The sequence below is a fragment of the Pseudopodoces humilis genome, chromosome 7 (assembly GCF_049639895.1).
Source record: "Pseudopodoces humilis isolate 2021_Gansu_Grassland_sample_001 chromosome 7, ASM4963989v1, whole genome shotgun sequence".
NCBI lineage: Eukaryota > Metazoa > Chordata > Aves > Passeriformes > Paridae > Pseudopodoces > Pseudopodoces humilis.
Window position 1 is genome coordinate 49443061 of NC_142206.1, and position 21609 is coordinate 49464669.

Below are 21609 nucleotides of genomic sequence, written 5' to 3' on the forward strand. Positions count from 1 at the left end.
CAGTTGGGATGATGTGTAGCTGATTGTAGCGTTATTCCGTGTTAGTAACACATCCAAACTAAAAAAAGAGACAACCCTAGAACTGTTTCTGGTTCACTCTCAGCTCAAAGAGGTTTCTGTCTGAAGGCTCAGGACTCAATTCCCGTTTAAACAAAATTTTAAGCTTGGCTGGAGGTGCTGGGAAAATCACTACATGCCATATTTCCTGTTCCCTGGACTTGGCCTGGCTGAAACTGCTGTTCTAACAAGGCTTCAGGCTTCCTTCAGTCTGTCACAAGGAATTCTGTAGATCCCTGAGTACTGCTGAACTTCAGGGCTGAAATGTGGCACTGTCTGGTCTGCAGAATCCTTTGCTATGCTCCTTTCTCCCCTTGCTGCCTGCTTTTCCTTGCTGAGCTAGCAACCCCTGGGCAGTGACGGGCAAGTTCCGGCAGCAGCGGATGGACAAGGCACAGCGCAGCCCTACAGGCCTCCTTCTTTAGAGATCCACAATGAATGTTCTGCACTGTAGTAGTACATACATCTTTTAGCTTCAAACTTCAGCTACAAGACTGGTAAATCTGGAAAAATCATCTGTGCAGAATGGACTTTTCCTTACCTACTCTCCCAGGTACCTGTATCTAATTCAGGGAACGGGGATGGAGTGAGTGCAGAAAATAGCCATTAGAAGCTTGTTGAGCATTTCCATGAGTCTTTTCTCACCTCAGTGTAAGCTTCACACAATTACCATAGACTACAAAAGTGGAAAATTATAACACCAGGTGGAAAGAGTCTAGGTTCTACTTTCCAGACATGTTTTAAAGTCACTCAGGAGAAGCAAGACATTTTCGTTTCAGAATGTTGGTCTTTTCCACTTCCTTTTTGATTAGCTATTTATAGTGCTTACCTTAACTAAGACCCATGTCTGTACTTGCTACTTGAACAGGAAAAAGCTTTCATTATACTTGGCAACATAAAGGAATGTAAATAATTAAACCCAAGCTTCATTTGCTCAGTATATTTTGGTATCTAAATGTGTTCAAAATATGATAGTCTATACATGGTTTGAGGTGCTATACACCAGGTTCCTGCTGTAATTTCATTTTCCCTTCTTCCCTATGCTTTCCTCTCTGCTCATTCTTTTGAGATGCACACCTTCCTTGGTTTCAAAATTCCCTGGCTCTACTGCAGCTTCATTTATTTGAGTCCAGTTAACTCCCTGAGGCTTTGGTTAGTATTAGTTTTTTTGAGGTAGTATTAGTATTAGTTTTTTGAGGTAAAAATAAATAAAAATAAATAGTGAGCAGATTGGACCTCTGTAAATACTTGGCCTCCCACATCTAGTGTTAATATAGGATCTACCAGGTCCTACACTCCTGAAGCTGGAAAGTTCTTGAGAGATCTTTCCCTTCACTTCTGAACCCAAGCTGACCAGCTCCCAGATCTGCATATAAACCTATTCAGGCATGTTTCCTATATCCACTCTGCCTACGATATTTCTCTTGGACATTAATGTGTCTTTTCAAGGGACCTGGACAATTTCTACCGCCTGATATGCTTCATGTGGTGCGGAGGAAGTTATTGTCCTTGTAGGGAGAGAGGTGTGCAGGTCAGAAACGTGTAACACCCTAACAATTGTGAGCGTCTTTGGGACATGTACCCATACTCTCTTGTACTCAAACATGGATTGCTCCTTGTGTGTTTGCTCTGGGATGGGCTTTGTGCAAACAACAGTGTCAAGATATTAAAACAGATTAGAGTTCATGGGTGCAAATTGAAAATTAGGCTCATTTTTGTAATTTTTCTCCATAAATAGCAGCAGCAATTGCATTATTTTGTAAAAGACTAGGATATAATAAGTATAAATGGTGCAGTCTGAAATATAAAAAAATCTGTTCTGCAATATCCAGGGGCCGTGGCTGTCAAGGGCCAACACAGCCATCAAGAAAGTCTAAAATTAAAACAGACAAGTTGCCAATGCATAAAACTGCCATCATCATGTTCACTTCCCAGTTTGTTTCAATGACCATCCCATCTGTGAAACATATTTCTGTGGGACAGTTAAGGGTTGCAAGCATAAACCAGCCCATTTCATTGAATGCTACAACCCAGGTGTCGCTCTTGTTTGAAAAATGCCTGGGTGGCCCCACTGCCAAAGATATAACCACAGATAATACAATCCAGAAATCCCTTTCCAAAGCAGTGAGTAATTGAAATTTATGTACTTGCATAATGCATTTATTGCCGTGAGAGCAATCCAAGGTTGTCAGCTCCAGCCATAGGGGTTGCTCCCTGGTCCAAGAGGCCTGTGACTTTATTGCTTGAATGGGAGAGCTGAGGCTGGTGACTGGCACTGCTCTTTAGAGGCTGGAATGTATAGTTAGGGACATGCTGGATGAGAGGTAAGGGCACAAACTGCTCTCTTTGGCAGGAAGAAAAATACCTCAGCAGGAGTGATTTAAGTGGGTAGGGGTTTGAATCCAAGGCCTGAGGCCAATCTAATAGGCTCTGTTTTCTCAAATGGAAAGTCTCTGATTTGCCTCATACCTAGCAATGCGGTAGCACCCACAAATTCTTTTTTCTTTCAAATCCAAACTTAAAGGCTTTCAAGGTCACTTCTGATTTTGCACATTATTGTAACTGAGATTTGGGAAGCAATCTGGGAAGCAAGTTTGGGATAACCAGAAGAATGTCATGCTGGAAAAATTCCTTACATCTGGGAGATCTGTTTTCCCTCTTGCTGTTGTCATGGATTGAGCTGAGTTCATGACTACCCTTCTGAAGAGGCATATCTGGTAGCAAAATAGAGTTTTTCTATGAAGGGTCTGTGAAGCTCTTAAGTGACCGATGCTATAGAAATACTAAGTATTACTGTGACTAATCAAATGATTTGACACAAAGATTTGTTTTAATAAGCCTGTGCTCTTGTGTGAGGCATCCAAGCAGGGACACAATCTCAGAGCCTGGACTCTGGGGCTGACTTTATTTTCTGTCTTCCAAAGCAGTCACCTTTTCTTCCATTTTACCATCTGTCATGATAGTTTTTCCTTTCTTCAAGAGAGATGAAGGAGTTTGGTTTAGAATAAGATGCTCCTAATGTTACATAGATTGGACAAAAGGTACAACATACTATCACCAACTTGCTTACTTCAGTGGTAAAATCTGAGAGTAACACTTGAGTTTTGTAAATATTGAGACATCTGACATGTATCCACAAAGTTGCTGGTGTCTTTTCATTTTTGAAAACAAAATGATACAGCATAGATTTTTTAGGGAAGAATGGGATGAGACTTTGGTTTTCATGTTTAGACAAAAATTAGATTTTTTATTTCCTCCTGAGTGGGAGAAAATCACTGACTGCTATCGCTTATGGTGACAAACTTCTCATACATTGACATTAATACCTAGAGGTTTTGAAATGTGAACTGGGGCTTTTCTTAGTCCCAAAAGCTCAGTGTGCTCTATAGATGGTGGAGAAATTAAATTTCATGGCAGCCTTTTTTAATCAAGGAAAATGGGGCATGGAAAGGTCAGTCAACCTGCTCGTGACAATGGGGGGACCATAAGTACCACAAATTTCTTGTTATCTGACTTAATTTTTTTTTCCCTGAACAAACAACTGTCCTACATCTTGCCCTGAATCCTGGGTCAAACAGATCTATAGTGTGAGGATTGCAATAAACCCCATAACAACATCTTCTCGTCTTCCTTCTCTGGTGGTGAGAGACACTGACCGAGCGGAATATATGACTTCCTATGTCCTTTTAACCACAGGCCTGACCTTCTTCATAAAAGTTTCTGTGTTATGATAGTCTTGCCAGGATTTACTGGTTGTGCTTATTATTAATTAAGAGGTACTAAGTTTAAAAAGTCATTAGAAATCAAATCACAAAGGATAAGTTAAAAACCTTTCCGTGAACTTTGGCATGCCCCTGTATTACATCTAAACCCACACCAACAAAAAGAGACATTAATAAAGTCATTATATATTTGAAGAGCAACACCTAGCCCATGTAAAGTTTATGGCTACAAATGAATACGTGTGAGGGAGCACCATCAAGTCCATTAGGCCAAAGATTTCACTGTTGCTATTCATTTAGAGGGGATGGTACTTGTATGTTGCCATGATGGACAGTAACATAAAAAATTTAAAAGAGGGATAAAAGACCATTTCTCCTATTATGCCTTATAAAACATGTACACTTCTAGGGAAGGATGAATAAAAATAAAAGTTGCTGACATGATTTACTCATTCATAATTTTTTTTTTTCTTTTAATCACTGGAAAACTATTCCAGTGCATGTAAAGTCTTAATGAGACCTAGCAACATTATGAGTGCTGGGAGCAATCGCCCTTCAGCCTCGTGCCTGCAAACGCTCTCAAGGCATGCATATATCTCATTATGGCCGAACGCCCTGTCATGTGTTATTCCTTACTTAGTGACAATTTGTCATTGTCACCCTTGACATGTCACTCTGCTGCAGAAGGATTTGACTTCAGCGTAAAATGTGACAATCAGATGAGAGGATTTTGTAATCTAAACTGAAATATGGGGCTGAGAGAGACTAATTTTATTCAAAAACAGTCCTAATATAACATAAATGGGAAGAAATGTTTGCATTTAAGGATTTTTGTTAAGGTTTCCTTCCTTTGCCTTTTCCCAGCCCCTGCTCTCCCACTTCAATTATTCCTTAGAATAATGCTTTTATTTTTGAAGGATGGAGCCTTGTGTTTTAATACCATGCATTTTCAATTAAGTGCACTAAGATCTGTGGATATAACTATTACTTATAGTTTAAGTAATGGTTACATGTAAAAATTAGGGAAACATATTGTGCTTTAGATAAATTACATTCAGATTACTTCTTATTATAAATGGGGTAGAAAATGGATTTTTAGCTCTGGCTGGCCAAAGAGCCAGCATTTGTATCTACTTCATTTGTTTAAATATATTTCAAGCCAGATTGAAATCCATATTGCCTGACATTAATTGAGTACTGAAGCATCAGTGTACTCTAGTTTCATAAACCACTGATGAGTGAGTTTCTACAGGCTTGATTTAAAAATATTCTGTCCCTTTTATATGAAAATTATATTCCATTTATAGTGTAATTCTTAAAGCTCAACATTAAATGATATAAATCTTAATAAGATGAATGTAAATATGACATTTGTGCTGTTGAGTTGACATCTTGTTTGCTAAGAAAATTGTATTCTGTACTCAGTATTTATTAACATCTTCTTCTGTATTATATTGTAGGCAAACTGGTTTTCTTTTGAAAAGCAGAATGGAGATAAGAGCGGGGTGGGCTATGAGATGGGCTGTTCCTGAAGGTCACTTACCAGGTTTTGCTTAGGCACCTCATCCTGGATATTCCATTCCTGGGCATCTTTTGACAATCAATCCTATCAGGTTGCCCAGTAATTATTGGCTTTGTGGCACTGACAGTCATTCTAATAGTAGCCTATAGGAAGTAAGGTTTGAGTTCATGTTTCCAGAGTTGAAAGTCTAGGGCAATTTAACCCATTTTTTCACACTTGTAATTTTCAGATAAGCAGACATTATTTGAACAAGATTCTGGATTCTGAATGTCATAAAGAAGGTGCAAGGCTATGATTTTTTCTTCAAGTTTCATCAAATTTTTCTGCATAAGATGAATGAATGAATAAGTTACTAACTAACTAACTAAAGACGCCCTCATCAAGCAGCTTTTACTGGCTGAACCAAGTGTCCTATGGCCTTCATCAAGCTGCGCTCTCTCTGAGGTAGGGAATGACTGCTTTTAAGTGAATGCATTATGAAGTGCCATCTGCAATGTGCTGTCCTCCTGGATATTTTTATCAGGACTAACATAGCTGTCAGGATGTCATGGAATGAATGTCGGATAATTTGTACACTTGATTTTTTGGGTTTTTTTTCATAGAGCTCTTCCATACTACTATTATAATGATAAAGGCAGCTTTCTGCCTGAAGTGCATTTGCTGCTTTCTCAATGCGCTTAACTGAAGTTTTTTTCTTTAAAATCTTTAACATTACAAATTTTGTTTAATAATACAAACATTTTGAAGGAACACAGTATGCATTGAATAATCAAGTCTTCTGTGAGGAGTGTGGTGAGTGTAGATTTTTGATTTAAGTTCTATCAATTATCTCCTTCGTTTATTACCTTCAGAACCAGGAGCAACTTGTCCTTATTTATTAACCATGTAAGAACATGGTAGATCTTTAGTTCACATTCCAGGAAGATTTTTATTTTTTATTTGAGTACTGGTTTTTTTTATTTTTTATTTTATTTTATTATTTACCATCTGCAAGACATGGGAAATCTTGGCTACCTCACAGAAAAGTTAATGGAAATGCACTGAGGTAGCTGCAGGCATTCAGATAAGAGGTGGGTGAGCATGAAAGCACCAGGTGAATCTCTAAACCATGACCAGCAACTTTTGCTTTTTTTTGTAGCCTCTTTTTTGCATGATGAGCTGTGTACACTGGTCCTCTCCCATGGACTAGCTTGACAATTATTCCATATTTTGTTGTGCTAAGTCATCTCTTTATGCTAGGTAAAACTGTTTTCTTCTCATGGTTTTCCCCCTGTTGATTCATCAATTTACTTGGCTTAGTGGGACCTCCTTCTTTTGCTGATGTTGATATATAGCCACCAAAATGTTCACTGAAATTACCTTGGTGTAATTTCAGTTTTCTATGTCACAAGGTGTATTTTCAGGACAATCTGAGCCAATGTATTAAATCAAGGAATGGAGCTTAACTCTCCTGTACTCGAACTCCTAGTCCAGCCCAGAACTTCACATATGTTGCTTAGTTTGGGATGGGTTTGGCTCAGGTGTTTGGGTTTTTGAGTTAGTCAATTTAGCTCACTCAAATACAGAAACTAGGCCAGAATGAAAACAACAACAACAACAACAAAAAAGTAGGTATTTCCCTGCTGAGTTGGTGCTCCTCTGGATTCACTCCAGAGTCCACCTCTTTCTTATATTGGGGCTCCAGAGATGGACACAGTACTGCAGATGGGGCCTCAAAAGAGGAGTAGAGGGGGAGAATCACCTGCCTCAACCTGCTGGTCACACTTACACTGCTGCAGCCCAGGATACAATTAGCTTTCTGAGCTCCAAGCCCACATTGCTGGGTCATGTCCAGCCTCATTTATCAGCACCCTCAAGTCCTTCTCCTCAGGGCTGCTCTCAATTCACTGCTGCCCTGTATTTGTGCTTGGGATTGTCCTGACCCAGGTTCAAGACATTGCACTTGGCCTTGTTGGACTTCATGAGGTTTGCACAGCTCTCAAGCCTGTCCAGGTCCCTCTGGATGGAGTCTCTTCTCTCCATTGTAGCAATGGCACCACACAGCTTGGTGTCATTGGCAAACTTAATAAAGGTGCATTTGATCCCACTGACCATGTCATCAACAAAGATGTTAAACAGCATATCTCCCTGTTGGGTTGATAAATTAAGTCACCAAGCTGTAAACATAGAAAAATGTTAGATGACTTGCAGTAGAAGGAGTGGCAAAAGAGAAAAAGAAAGAGGGCAGTGCTTGTGGTTTTGGGCTGTTGTTCGGTTGGGCTTATTTTAAGCAGCACTCAAACACCATGGTTAGGAACCAGAACAAAAGTATTAAGAACCAGAGCAATGTATTCTTATGATCTTGGAGATGTTGATAATCTTTATTCCCCTTCTCATTAGGAGGCATTTTCCAGCCATCAGTGATGAGTAACATTCCATTCTGTATGGTCAGCTTAAGTCTTTCCTTTTCTACAACAAATTGTACCTCTCTGTGCTCAGCTGGACCTTATTTATGGAGAAGGACCTCAAATTAGCCTTACCATTTGTTATAGCTTTGGGATGATGAATCAGAAGCTGAAAGCTATTGGCTGGAGGGAATTATTTAGTGGAATGAATTTCAGACTTAATCTATTGATAGAAATGTACCAAATCACAGCCCAGAACTAATGAAATTTCTGTTCCCTCTCACCCCTTCCAATATCTGCTTCCCTTAGCATACCCCTTTAAATTCATACTTTAGTAGCAAGAACTAAATTTAGATACCTAAGGAAATCAAAGTCTTTGATCCTCATGTTCTTCTAGTAGATGGTGTTTTTGACGTTGGGCTCACACAACAAAACCTGTTGCTCTGTACTGGTATCTCCAGAGATTTAATACAGTGCCAAGGCCACTATGCCTGTCTCTGTCTTGGCAGAGTACTTGATAGTTGTTTTCCTTTTGCTAAAAGCTTTTTCCCTGGAAACAAATTGCATTCCCACAGAATGATTTTCACAGATTTTTTTGGTTCTGTTTGGTTGGTTTTTTATTTAAACTTTCAATTTTTAAAATTTTACTTCAATTTTTTGAAAGCTTGGGAGAAGATTTTCAGCAGCAGGTAGAGAGAAATCTCAGGTGCTGCTGAATGATAGGGTTGTGGATGAAGAACAGACACACTGTTTGCTTTCATGTCTTTGTGTCTTAGTGTTTCTTTTCCCTCCCATAACTTTTCAAACATTGCTCTCTTCTGTTTTTTACAGGTAACCAGATTTTTCATCCCATTGATATGTTTTCCAATTGAAACAGAGAATCAGTCAGCAAGGAAGGCATCCTAGAACCATTCTAGGACCATGCTAGGAGACTAAATCTCAAAAATTCAGGTAAGCAACAAGGGAAAGCTTTTAATTTCCTGTACTAGACATGTGCAAATATATATCTGTTGCTGACCCATTTACTTTGAGCCTATGCAGGCTTTATGTATTTTATCTCTACTTGCTTCAGTAAATTCAGAGGATCAGCAGCTAAATACACTTCTTTGTGGCTATGTCATCAGACCTTTTTGAAACTGAAGTTAGAGCAAGCGTACTAGAAAGCTTGGAAATATATTTTTTGAGCTTGTAAAAATAATAACAGATTGCATAAGTTTCCTTACTTAAAACCTACTTTTACCTTGGGAAGCTGACTTTTTAACATAGTTGTCTGTGTATTTTTGTGGTTAAATAGTTGGTCTTTTGTAAGATTTGGCTTTTCACAGGTGTTTCAGAAAGTAGAATTCACTTTCCTGAGAAAGGAATCATTTCAGCTCTGTCTTTTCAGAGTGCTGCTGAAATTAGTGAATTTATCATCTTCTTTTTAAAATCCACCCTGACAATCTCTAAGAAAGAGCTGTTACACAATTCCTGCAGTGGCAAACTTCATAGGAACTTGTGGTTACTCCTTAAACCTGCAGCTACTTCGAACTCTGAGATACAATCTAGGTTAATTTCAGTGTCGTAATGCTTTGAAACTGATACTCATGGATATAGAAATTGGTTCTCCTGGTCACAACAGAGCACAAAGTCAGCTATTAGTGTCACATGCAAGCTGGTCTTTGCATGTGGACAGAATTGCATTAGGGGAAAATTAAATGCTATCAGTTTAGACCAGGGTCTTTGCAAAGCAGATAGCCTTTAGAGCTATTGTGGTTTTTAAACGTCAGGTTAATTGAGAACTGCTGTATATTTAATAGGGGGGCCTTTGGGATATGACTACAAGGAGTCTTTGTTGTTCAGCAGTACATCAGGCAGAAACTGCACTTCTGAAATGGTCATAAAAATCCCAGGAGGCATAACCATTAATGGGACACTAAGCTCCAATTAAGGGCATAGCCCAAAAGACCAAGGTGAAAAACACAGTCCTTAGCATCTGTCTCAGAGGATCTCTGATCCAGCTGCTTGATTTCAGCTGCAGAAACATAATTGCAAAGAACAAAATATTTACTCTGAAAAAAACCCCTGTACTTCTTGTTGTCTGGAGTGTAAATAGGAAGAAAAAGAGAAAAACCAAAGGGTCTTTCAAATTAAATTCTCCAAATTCCCTAAAACAAAAATAGAATTGCATATCACAGCTAGCAGTTCTGATCCCTTTTATCTTCATAGGATTTCATAACAGTTGCAGTCTAGCCCTCTAAACTTCTTTTTACACATTTTTAATATTAATTTGAGCACCTCCACAAGTTTAAATTCAGAAACTGCAAAGGACTTTCCTCTGTGATCCTGTTTGTTTCTGTTTTGGGTTTTTTATTTTATTTGTCTGTTTGTTTGTTTTTAATTCTCTGAGTTCCATGAGACACAGCTACCCAGTTTAGTCAGTGTGCTGGTAAGTTTATAAATGAATTACTGGGTCTTATGGCCTTCTTCTGGTCAAAGACTTGTGATTCTGCCTCAGATAGACATGGATTTTTTGGAATGTAATAAATATACATTTTCAGAAAATACTGAGTCCTTAGAGTCCAGCTGAAAATGACTGTCATCTTCGGGAAATTTTAACCTTGATTACCTCAATTAGCTTGGCAATTACATTAGTAAGCAAATAATTTGTGTCTCCATGTGAATATCTTCCACTATTTTATTCTGCTTATAGTACAAACTTTTCACTGAAGCTGCCCAGAGATAACCTAGTCATTCTCCATCTAGACAGACCATCTGAGTAGGATGTTAATTAATATGACACTATGGAATTCAGTTTAGTGAAGTACCACAAAAAAGGAAATTAATTTCAATCATTGACAAACTTGTCAGTTTAGTTGTATTGATTTTTTGATACCTCTACAGCACATGGCAAAGTTCATACATTGGAAAATACATCATTATTATTGGCTTACTCTGCTGGATGTAAGTGGACTGTTATATATTTTTTTTCAATAAATTGACACTCTTTAAGTGTATAAAAGTGCAAAATTATGTAAGGGCTTTTTTTACTATTTTAAATATATATTTTACTAATTTACTAATTAGTAAATAATATAATAATATATATATTTGCTAATAAATATATATTTTACTATTTTAAATATAATATCAATTTACTATCTTTAATGGTCAACTGTCAGTCCGAGAGTTATTTCCCAGTGCATAAGATACTTGGTCTCAAAGCAACCTGAAAACAACAGTTTCCTGCATTGGCAAAGTTTAGCAGAAAAAAAATCTAATGAATCTGGTCATTCGTAGCTGTTGGCTGTGAGCTTCCTGGAGGGAAGCTCCTATTCTTCAGAGGCTCTGGATCCTCCTTAGGTTGGAGAAACTGTGGGCCCCTGGGATGGAAGATGTTGCTAAAGCAGAGAGTGTGGATCCCTCTCCAGTTGTCTCTCCCAGGGCTGTGGTGTCAAAGCCCTCTCTAAAAGAGCAAAGGTCAATTGCAAAATGCTCATCCTCCGCTGTGCTTTAGAAGTCAGTGTCCAACATTCTGTTTTGCTTTTGTCAGACTTCTGTCATGGAAAATCAAGAAAGCAATTGTTGTTCTGCTGACTCCAGCTCTAGCAAAAATACACTGAAGGTGTTCTGATTAAGTTTATTATTTTGGTCTGTCCCTTTAGAACATATAGAACTGCACAAAACCTATATTTGGCTTGTGCCTGTAAGTTTCCTGGTTTTTAAATGTAATACTCTCATATTCCCACCTGAGGTCATTAGCCACAAGGTAGGTTAAAAACGAGTTTGAAGGATGGATGTAGCTGCATGAAAACCCAGGCAGTCTGCACTCATATTTATGCTCATGCTTCTGAAATTTATTGCGTTACTCTGTTAAAACTCAGGTGTACAGAATGTAGTGCTTGTCTAAATTTTCAAATAGAATTTTTATACTGAGGAATGCCTGTAATAGAGGAGGGGAAGCATGTATTTCTGATGGAATGCAATTGCTTTGCATTTCAGCCTATGAGACAGATAGTAATATCTGAGGTTTGGTTTTGCTTTGGTGGGTGATTTTTTTTTATTTCTTAGTGTCCCTAAACATTGTTTCAAAGTCAGTAAAAGATACATGAACTCCTGAGACAGCAATAATATGTGGGGAAAGAAGGGGAAATAATTAAAAAAGCTAAACCTTAAACACTTGAGGCTGAAATTTTTTTTTCCAGCATTAAAAGTATAGTAATGGAACCAATCTTCCCTATAGGAGAATGCATTTAGTTATTGTCAAGAACTATTTGGTGAATTTTAATCCTTGAGGCAATTGCAATCTTTCTCCACACAACACAATGATTAAAAAAAAATCAAAATACACATTTCTGTGGATTTCAATTTCAGAACCTTCTTATTTGGTCAAAATTTAAATTTGTCGACATTTGCCACAGAAATAGAGTTTTCCCATTCATAAACTAGATATTTTTAGCTAAAAATATCAGCAAAGAAATAAACTTTGACAGAATCCCTAAATTAAAATCTGCTTATCTGAGCTGAAATTATTTAGACCGGTTTTCACTGTATTGAGTCTGAAGCATGATAGTGGAGTTCCCTTTTCCCCCCAAGCATTTATTGACTTCTAGGCTGGAATTTCCAAGCTGCTCTGCATAACCACTCAATGTTCAGTCCACCAGCTTAGGATGGGGTTGAACATTTAGTTGCTCATTTAAGTCCTATTTTAACAACTCCTTCAATAAAGAGAGAAACTGAGGCAGAAATGGGCAGTGATTCGTTCCATCTTCTTGCATATAACAAAAGTAACATATTACCCATTTTCAGTCTTGGGCTTAAGGTGTTTTTCCAAGATAATGTGCAATGCTATATTTTGTCCTTAATAAGGAAGAATATTTGCCATCTCATTCCTTAGTAGGGGTGTTCAGACTTAGCTGTGACAGGAGTAGCAGCCGTTTCTTTAGTTGTCACAGTTAAATTTGACAGGGATCATGAATCAGAGCCCTGGGGTGACGTAATTTTCCAAGAGGGAAGGACTGCTGGGTGAACACTTCTTTGCTACTGTGTGAATCACTGCTTTTGTGTTAATACAATTAGGTGCCTACAATTAGCCAGTCTAAGGACATAATCAATCTATTGACCCAGACAGCAGATTGGGCTGCAGGTCGTCAGATGTTACTTCATTACAAGGCTCTAATTACCTCCCTTAGTTTTCCCTTCAGGACAATACAGGTAGGGATACCTGTCAGGAATGTTGTGAGGAGTTTGCAAGGAGCCTCGAAGACAAAATGCTGTGGGAGTACATGGGCCTGGACTGCTGGTGTCTTTGAGTGCTTGACTCCCTCTGAAACAGCTGCTGAGCACATGCACGTCTCTGGGACTCTCAGCATTAGTATTAGTCACCAGTTAAGGATGGAAAACGAGAATTGGTTCAGCCTGGTCCCATGGGTGCCTTATATCAGACCTTCAGTATGATGCAGCTTTCTGGAGAGGCTAGAAGACTTAGGCTTTCTTCCTTTTCTTCATGAACTGGAGAGGAGAGGGAGAGGGAGGCAGTTGATTTCTCTTCTGTGGTTGCTGATGTGAGACCAGGGCAGAGTTTGGCCTGGAGGATTTTGACACTGCTTTTAAAATCTGCCCAGCAGTTTCATTAGCTCGTTCTGGGGCCACTGTGCTGCAGTGGATTCAAGCCTGAGAAGGCACCCTGGCAAGCTTTCCAGCTGAAGTCCTCACTACTGCATCAGGGACTCATGCAGAGCCAGGGTGAAGTTTGTTGTCAGGATCAGGGCCGAGACATTATTGAAAAGAACAGGAAAAAAGTGTGCGTGTAAGGGTACAATCAGCTGTTCATGACTGAGATGTGTTTCATGATATGAAGCTGTGCTCAGTACTAAGGCATATTTAAAGTGAATGCCAGGTACTGCATTTGGCCTTCCAGCTATTAAACATCACCAAAAACCAGTCAGCAGAGCAATGTCATCTAGATCACTTTGACACAATTGCAATCCACAATTAACAGGCAATGAAGGACTTCCTAAGAGCACATGTTTGACACCCTGCTTTGTCATGGGTTTTTGTACTGTTGTAGGGATTTAAAAAAATTAAATTAACTTTGTGCCAGTGCATATCATATTTGGACAAGGGACTAGATGAAATGATTAGAATAATAGCCTTAGAAAAGATCACATTTCCCTACTGTGCTAATGTATTTGACTGCATACAGCAACCCTTTTAGGCCACTGTTCACAGGGAATTGTAACAACTTCCTGCAAAGATCTAAGTTCTGCATCTTTTGAATGGCAAATTATTAGAACTAGGTCAGGTCTAAGAAGAAATAACCATCTTTATTAACCAGAAATAACCAGCTTTATTAATATGAACTTCACTTTTAGGGTAGTTCACATGAATAAAACTCTGCTAATAAAAAGTACCAAATCACCTGATTTTAATTACTATCCCTCAACAAAAAAAGAATGCATTCTGTATCATTGCTAAACAGTACAGGTAAACTGTCACTTGGCTTAAGGAAATCTCTGGGGCATTCTCTGTGAGGTTCATCATTAGTTCTCTACTTTTAAATCAACTGAGCAATAGAAAGTAGAAAATCTTGAACAAAAGAACATTTACTAGTATTTACATTTCAATTTTCCTAAAAAAAGTATTTTGTAGAGTGAGAAATATCTTTGAGATTCAGAAAAACTGAAGCAGCCAGTAGTATATCAAATGTGTAACTACATTTGCTAACAAACATCTTTCTTGTTTGATTAAAGTATACCTCCTTGTATCTCTCCGATGTTTTTTGTAATATTAATATTTGCTGTATTTTGGGTCAGAGCTGTTTCATAGGGCAGGAGCTCTATGTAACATTCACATCAGACCATGGAGGCCTATGGTCATCTCGTCCTTATTCCCTTTATTACCTCCCTTGCCCCAGCAAATCTTTTCTTTATCTTCCTTTTCATTTGAGCTCCCTGTATGTGCATGTCTTTGTTGAGGCTATTGTGTTATTTTACCTCTGCTGTACAATGTTTCTGACTGCCTTGATTTGGTAAAACAGAGTGAGTTTTTCAAAGAAACACGAGAAAAATTATACATTTAGTTGCAGTTTTGTAGGAGTGGACTTTCCTTAGACTTCTTTGAAAATTTAGCCCATATAAGAACTAAATTTAGATGATTGGTGTGTTCTCTCCTGAACTCAGATGACTGTGACAGGCCACCCATCACAGACTGACTCCTAATTAGAACAATATTTTCTGGACCTACTGCTCACTGTTAATTACTTATGTGGTGCATTAGAAGCTCACAGCAGCTTCCCTCAGAAAGTTAAGGTAAAATACAGGGTACTCACATGGGGTTCTTTGGGGAGGCAGTATGCTGTCATATTCTAAGACCGATCAAGCTAACCATTTCTGTTAAGGCTGCCCATTTCTCCAAGCTGTATGTTCAAAGCATTTCATCAAAGTATCTGTATAGATAACCTTGGAGATATTTTCCAACCTTAATGATTCTATGATTTTTTAAAAAGAAATTAATTTATACTAAATATCAACTGAAACCAGCAGAATGGTTAGAAAATACTGTTATATTTATATAGTATTTCCAGCTGAGGAGAACTGTGAGATTGTTCTTGGGTCCAGTAAATGCACACACACTCACAGGCACACACAACAAAAAAGATTTTTGTTTCAAAATAATCTTCATTACATGAGGATTATCATAATTGTCATTTCAATTGACTGATTTTAGTCTTTAAAAGAGGGTATAATAGCATTCACTGTCTGAGACTGAATTGCTGTCATTATGTTAAAGGTGCACTTTATCACTTAGCTTTTCTTCATTATGAATGCTCACAGACACACTCCACTTTCTGCTACTGCAAAATCTTCAAAACATAATATGACAAAGTTTTGTATCCAGACACTTTGTTACTAAAACTTCAGAACAAAGGGTTACCAAAGGCAATCTGCTGTTGTTAATACAACCACAGTACCAAAAGATAGGATATTTTAGCAATAGCAAGTTTCTGAATTCCTACACAATAATGCAAACTGTTCATTGAGATAAAAAGGCATTTTATGTATCTTTTGCCAGGAGGGAAGATGCAGAGTTGCTCTTCTGCTCAGAGCAAACTTATTAAGGTAAAATCAGATCAAGCAAATATCAGCCCAAATGAGAGAAATAGCCACGCCGTACTATCCCAGACTTGTCAAACATTTCTCGGTGATGTTTAGATGAAAATCCAGACATTGCCATGATATTAACCTGCCAGTGTATAAATGACATTTATCATTTCTGCAATCTCTTTTGATCTGATATCTTAAGATTCTTCATATGTAGAAGTTTTCAACACATTGCCCTGTCATCTTAATACATATGGGACATCTTTTGCTTGTGCAGGCACAGAAGAACCAAGTCTGGATATGTCACTACGGCACGACACTTGGGCAGAGCTCTGTTGAAGTAAATGTCACTATGCCTGGAGTAAGAGGCTATAGAGAGGCATGAAGGTATTAACATCAGATCTAGAGAGATCAAGGGGAAGAATTTGCCTGAGGAGCAAAGCTTTTTCTTTAGGGGAAGAAGGTGGCCTCAATTCTGAGATGCTCAAAAAGGGGCAGTCAGACAATCTGATTTTCAGAGGCTGTGGTCAATATAACATGGCCTAATTATACAATGCTGCTTGAACAATTAAGTTCCCAAAAATATTTTTAAAAGCTTGTGCTAAGTGCCAGAGCACTAAAGAATCTTGTAAATTTTCTTGTAAGTGGCAGCGCTTCAAGATTTCCTCTGACCTGCCCTGGATGTACAACACAGTGCTCTGTTTACTTTATTCAGGCACCCGAGCTTTGGGGGGTCTTGAAAATTAGAATATTGGGGGGGGTTTGAAACTTGCCACTCTAATCACTTCTGAACATTTCATCCTACATTCCCCCACCCCTTTATGGGATTTTTTCCTGTTGTAATGTTTTCTTCCTCCTTCAAAGTGATTATTAACAGATTTTTCTAAAATGCCCAGAGCAGCATACTTAGGTCAGAAAACAGAAGCTAGAGTGTTTTTGTCTGCCAGCTTCCTCCCTTACTTATCTTATAACATTTCCCTTATGTATCCCCGGGTCATGCTCAGGTCTGGTTCCAACATTGCTTTGTGAGGCAATGATTAGGTTCTTGCCTAGAAACAGATTTACAGTACAAAGGTTTGAGAGATAGATATTCCCTTATTTATTGTTTTGTTGCTGTTTTTTTTTTTTAATCAAAAGACCTTATATAGAAAAAAATCATGGGCATTTAGAAATATCTATGTCATAAGAAAAGTTTGTGGCATTATGGAAATGTTTCTCTAGTGATTTCTTTAAAATGTCAAATAATGGGACTATAAAATATACACAACAAAAAAATTAATACCCTAATTGTATTTAAGACACTTAGAGAAATAGTACTAGAGTGGACTGAGGTGTTTCGTTCACAAGAAGTTATTTTTCTTTAAATTATATGAACAAAATGAACAAAAACAACAAAAAAGCTACCCTTACTTTCTCAAGGTGTTTTACCATGTGACACATTTAGCTCAGCTAATCTGATGGCTAAATGAACATTGCATGGTTAGAGGTTTGAATGAAGTCAGAGAAGTGTTCAGGTGTTGGCACACTGACCCACACTATGTTGTCTGAACCTGAAAGTTTGGGCTGGAAACCTTGCAAGAGGCTTTTCCCAGTGAGAGATGCTGCTTATAGGCTTTTTTCACAACCTTATCAGGTTGTGTGGGCTTTTTATTTTTTTATTTTTAAAATTTTATTTTATTTTATTTTATTTTATTTTATTTTATTTTATTTTATTTTATTTTATTATTTTAATTGAGGGTAGTGAGGGGATACATTCCAGGAAATCAGTTATAGCACAGGCAGGTATGGGCAAAACTCAGCTTAGATAAAACTTGTGAGACTTCAGAAAGATACTAGAATCAAATGTAGTTATAGGATTTCCAGAGGGAGTTTTCCTTTTATCTAAATCATCTACCAAACTACCAATTTTCTGACAACAAATGATGCTTTCTTTCTAGAGGAACAGTCAGACAATCCTGCTTCTGCTTTTCAGAAGTTACTTATTTCTATAATACTGGAACTGACCCTCAAATTTCTGTAGCTAGCCAGAGAAAAATCACTTAATCTTCAATGACTAATGAGCTGGGACTTGTACTCTAAATGTAGATCTCAGTCTAGTAGGAAAAGTAAGGGAATGCAAAAGCACATCTGGTAATTGGGAAGATGAAAAAAGTAATAATAAAGTGCTCATTTTGAAGCAACAATGATGAAGATAATGGATGATAGCCAAGCAGGCCATATGCACTTGGCTAACAGAATTAATCATGGACTATGCAATGCAAAGCAAGAAAGACAAGTACAATAAACCACTTAAAGACAAGAATGGATTTTAATTTTAGGAGCAGTATAAAACAATATGATAATAGTGATAGCCAAGTTAGTCCTGTGATTGTACAATCCAAACAGGACACAAATTAAAGCTATAAATAATACTTAATCTACTATACCAATATATGTTGAAAAGTAATAATGACTAAAAATTATTAGAATTAATCAAATGAAGAGTTCTGTTTCTAGTATATTCAGAAGGGCTAAGGCAATTCTAAAATTGTCAGATCTGAAGTTGTGTTTGGAAATGAAAAAGGAATATTACAAGTTTCCAACACAGCTTAGCAAAGGCAATATCTTAAAATGCAAGCTAGTGCTTAGATTTCTATTAGTAAGGGAAGACTTATTATTAGAGCCTTGTGATTAGCAGTGTAAAATTCTCATAAAGCAGTTTTGTAAATATCCCATCTTGAAGCCATTTTGCAGCATCATCTGCCACTGAGCCTCCAGCTACGACACCTAAGGGATCATGTTTTCTGTCGCTTGCTGTTACATTTTTCTGTTACATTTCTATATACTTGTATTTCAAATTGTCCTAACAGTTTGTGTATTACAAGACCTCACCCACGTACAGGCACTATCAGTTTAGGAATTTTAGGGGACAGTTCAAGGCTTTTTGCTGGGCCAGAAAAGACTGTAATGAGAGGTGGCTGAGCACCCTCTCCTGCCATTGAGCCACAGGATCCTTTGGCCTTTACTGAGAAGAAACAATAGTCTTACTGATACTAATAAAAAGTACAACAAAATAACCAGTACTCTCTGTTGGAAACACTCTAAAGTAAGAGACTGCTGTATGTATGGTTTTATGAACTGCATGGCAAGATTTCTTACATCTTTAATACAAGCTGAAAAAAATCCCCTTATGGTTACAAATTGGTGATTATTAACTTGAACAAAATCAGGTGTGATTATGGCTGTGCTCTAAGCAGTCAGATGAGTTTAAAAAGGAGAATGAGTACCTGAATGTAGGAACAAAGAATAGAATAGAATAGAATAGAATAGAATAGAATAGAATAGAATAGAATAGAATAGAATAGAATAGAATAGAATAGAATAGAATAGAATTGGAATCATTTAGGTTTGACCCTTCACCAGCTTCATTGCCCTTCTCTGGACGTGCTCCAGAACCTAGATTTCTTGTCCTGTCCTGAGGGGACCAGAACTGAGCACAGGATTCAAGGTGTGGCCTCACCAGTGCCAAGTACAGTGGTATAATCACTCCTGCTTCCTGCTGCCTGCACTATTGCTATGCCATTTGCCTTCTTGGCTACCTGGGCTCTGCTGGCTTGTGTTCAGCTGCTGTTGACCAGCATCCCCAAGCCCTTTTCCATCACAAAGATTTCCAGCCATGCTGCCCCCAGCCTGTAGAGCTGAAGGGGTTTGTTGTTGACCCATGGGCAGGACATGGCACTTGACCTTGTTGAAAAGCACACCACTGGCTTTGGCCCATTGATCCAGCCTGTCCAGATCCCTCTGCAGACCCTTCCTGTCCTCCAGCAGAACAGCATTCCAGCCCAACTTGGTGTCATCTGCAAACTGATTAAGAGCACCCTCAATCTCTTCATCCAGATCATCAGTAAAGATATTATCCAGGATATTATCCAAGGGCTGAGCCCTTGGGAACACCAGTGGTGACCTTGCACCAGGTGGATGTAGTACCAGCCACCACCACTCTCTGGGCCCAGTGATAAAGTCAGTTTTTTTACCTAGCAAAGGCTATGCCATCCAAGCCACGAGCAGCTGGTTTCTCCAGGAGAATGGTGTGGGAAAGAGTGGCAAAGGCTTTACTAAAGTCCAGGTAGAAAACAGGCACTGATTTTCCCTCATCCACTAAGCAAGTCACCTTGTCATAGAAGGACATCAGGCTGGTCAAGCAGGACCTGTCTTTCCTAAACCCATACTGGCTGGGCCTGATCCTCTGGTTGTCCTCTCTGTCCTGGCACCAAAGATGATCTACTCCTTGTACCAAGGTCAGATTGATAGGTCTCTAGTTCCCTGGATCCTCCTTCTGGGCCTTTGTGTAGATAGGTGTCACATTTGCCAATCTCCAGTCACTTTGGACCTCCCCAGTTGACCAGAACTGCTGGTAAACAATGGAAAGTGGCTCAGAAAGCACTTCCACCAGCTCTGTCAGTAACCTTGGGCAGATCCCATCTGTCCCCATGGACTTGTATGTGTCTAAGTGGTGTAGCAAGTCACTGGACACTTTTCCCTGAATTCAGGTGCTTCATTCTGCTCCCCTTCCATCTTTCAGCTCAGGGAGCTTGGCACCCTCATAATGGTCTAATTCATTAAGTACCTGAGCCTTTCCCTCATCTTCACATTTCCCCCCACATCCAATAAAAGATAGTGATTCTTCTTAGCCCTCCTTTTGTTGCTGAGGTATTTATAGAAACATTTTTAATTGTCTTCTATGGCTAGGCTAAGGTCTAGCTGGGCTTTAGTTCTTCTAATTTTCACTCTGCCTAACTTCACAATATTCCTGTAGTCCTTCTGAATGGCCTGCCCCTTCTAAAGGACATAAATTCTCCTGTTTTTCCTGAGCTCCAGCCATATCTCTCTGTTCATTCAGGCTGGTTTTCTTCCCTGCTAGCTGGTATTTTGGCACATGAGGACGGCCTGATCTTGTGACTTTAGCATTTCCTTCTTGAAGAATGTACAGCCTTTCTGGATCCTTTGCCCTTCAGGACTGACTCCTAAGGGACTCCCTCAACCAGCCTCCTAAGCAGATCAAAGTCTGCCCTCTGGAAGTCCAAGGTAGCTGTTCTGCTGGCCCCCTTCCTTTCTTCTCCAAGGATGAAAAACTCTTTTAATTTTGTGATCGTTATGCACTTCAACCACCACATTACCCACCAGCCTTTCTCTGTTCACAATTCACAGGTCCAGCCAGGAGCCTTCCCTAGCTGGCAAAGAAAGCACAAGAAGCCTAGAATTTGGGTGTAATTAATGATTTGAATAAAAATAAAGCAAAAAAAGAAAATAACTTCAGACAGTGAAAGGTGAGGTTGATAGTCAAAGTACATTGATGTGTTTGCATGGCAGGCTAACACCATTTCAGATGTAAATAAAAGGATGTAACACAAATGCTTCTAGAAATATTGTTTTTGTCTCTACAAACAGAATAATTCTTTACTAAATACAATGGTGGAATTCTAAAGTATAAAAGGTATTTCTTGGGGCTTTTTATTTGTTTCCAGTGTTTTGTCTAATCGTGTTGCGCATGCATTTCTCTAAGACCTAAAATTTTTAATAGCCTAAGTTTTGCAAACATGAATATCCGTGCTAAACACAAGTGAGTTCTTCTAACCTAAAGAACCATAATCTGAATTTTGCATATGATGGTAACACCTTTCTTTAAGATGAGATTTATGTTAGAGGTATGTGTGTTCATGTTTATGCAAGTTTGTGCTTATTCAACTGGTCAAATTTTTACATCCCTGTCTCTCTCCTTTGCTTGCTGTGGGCTCTACGGATTATGGTGAGGGCAGAGATGATCAGCTGGATACAGCTCATAGTTGAACTTGGGCAGGAAGCCA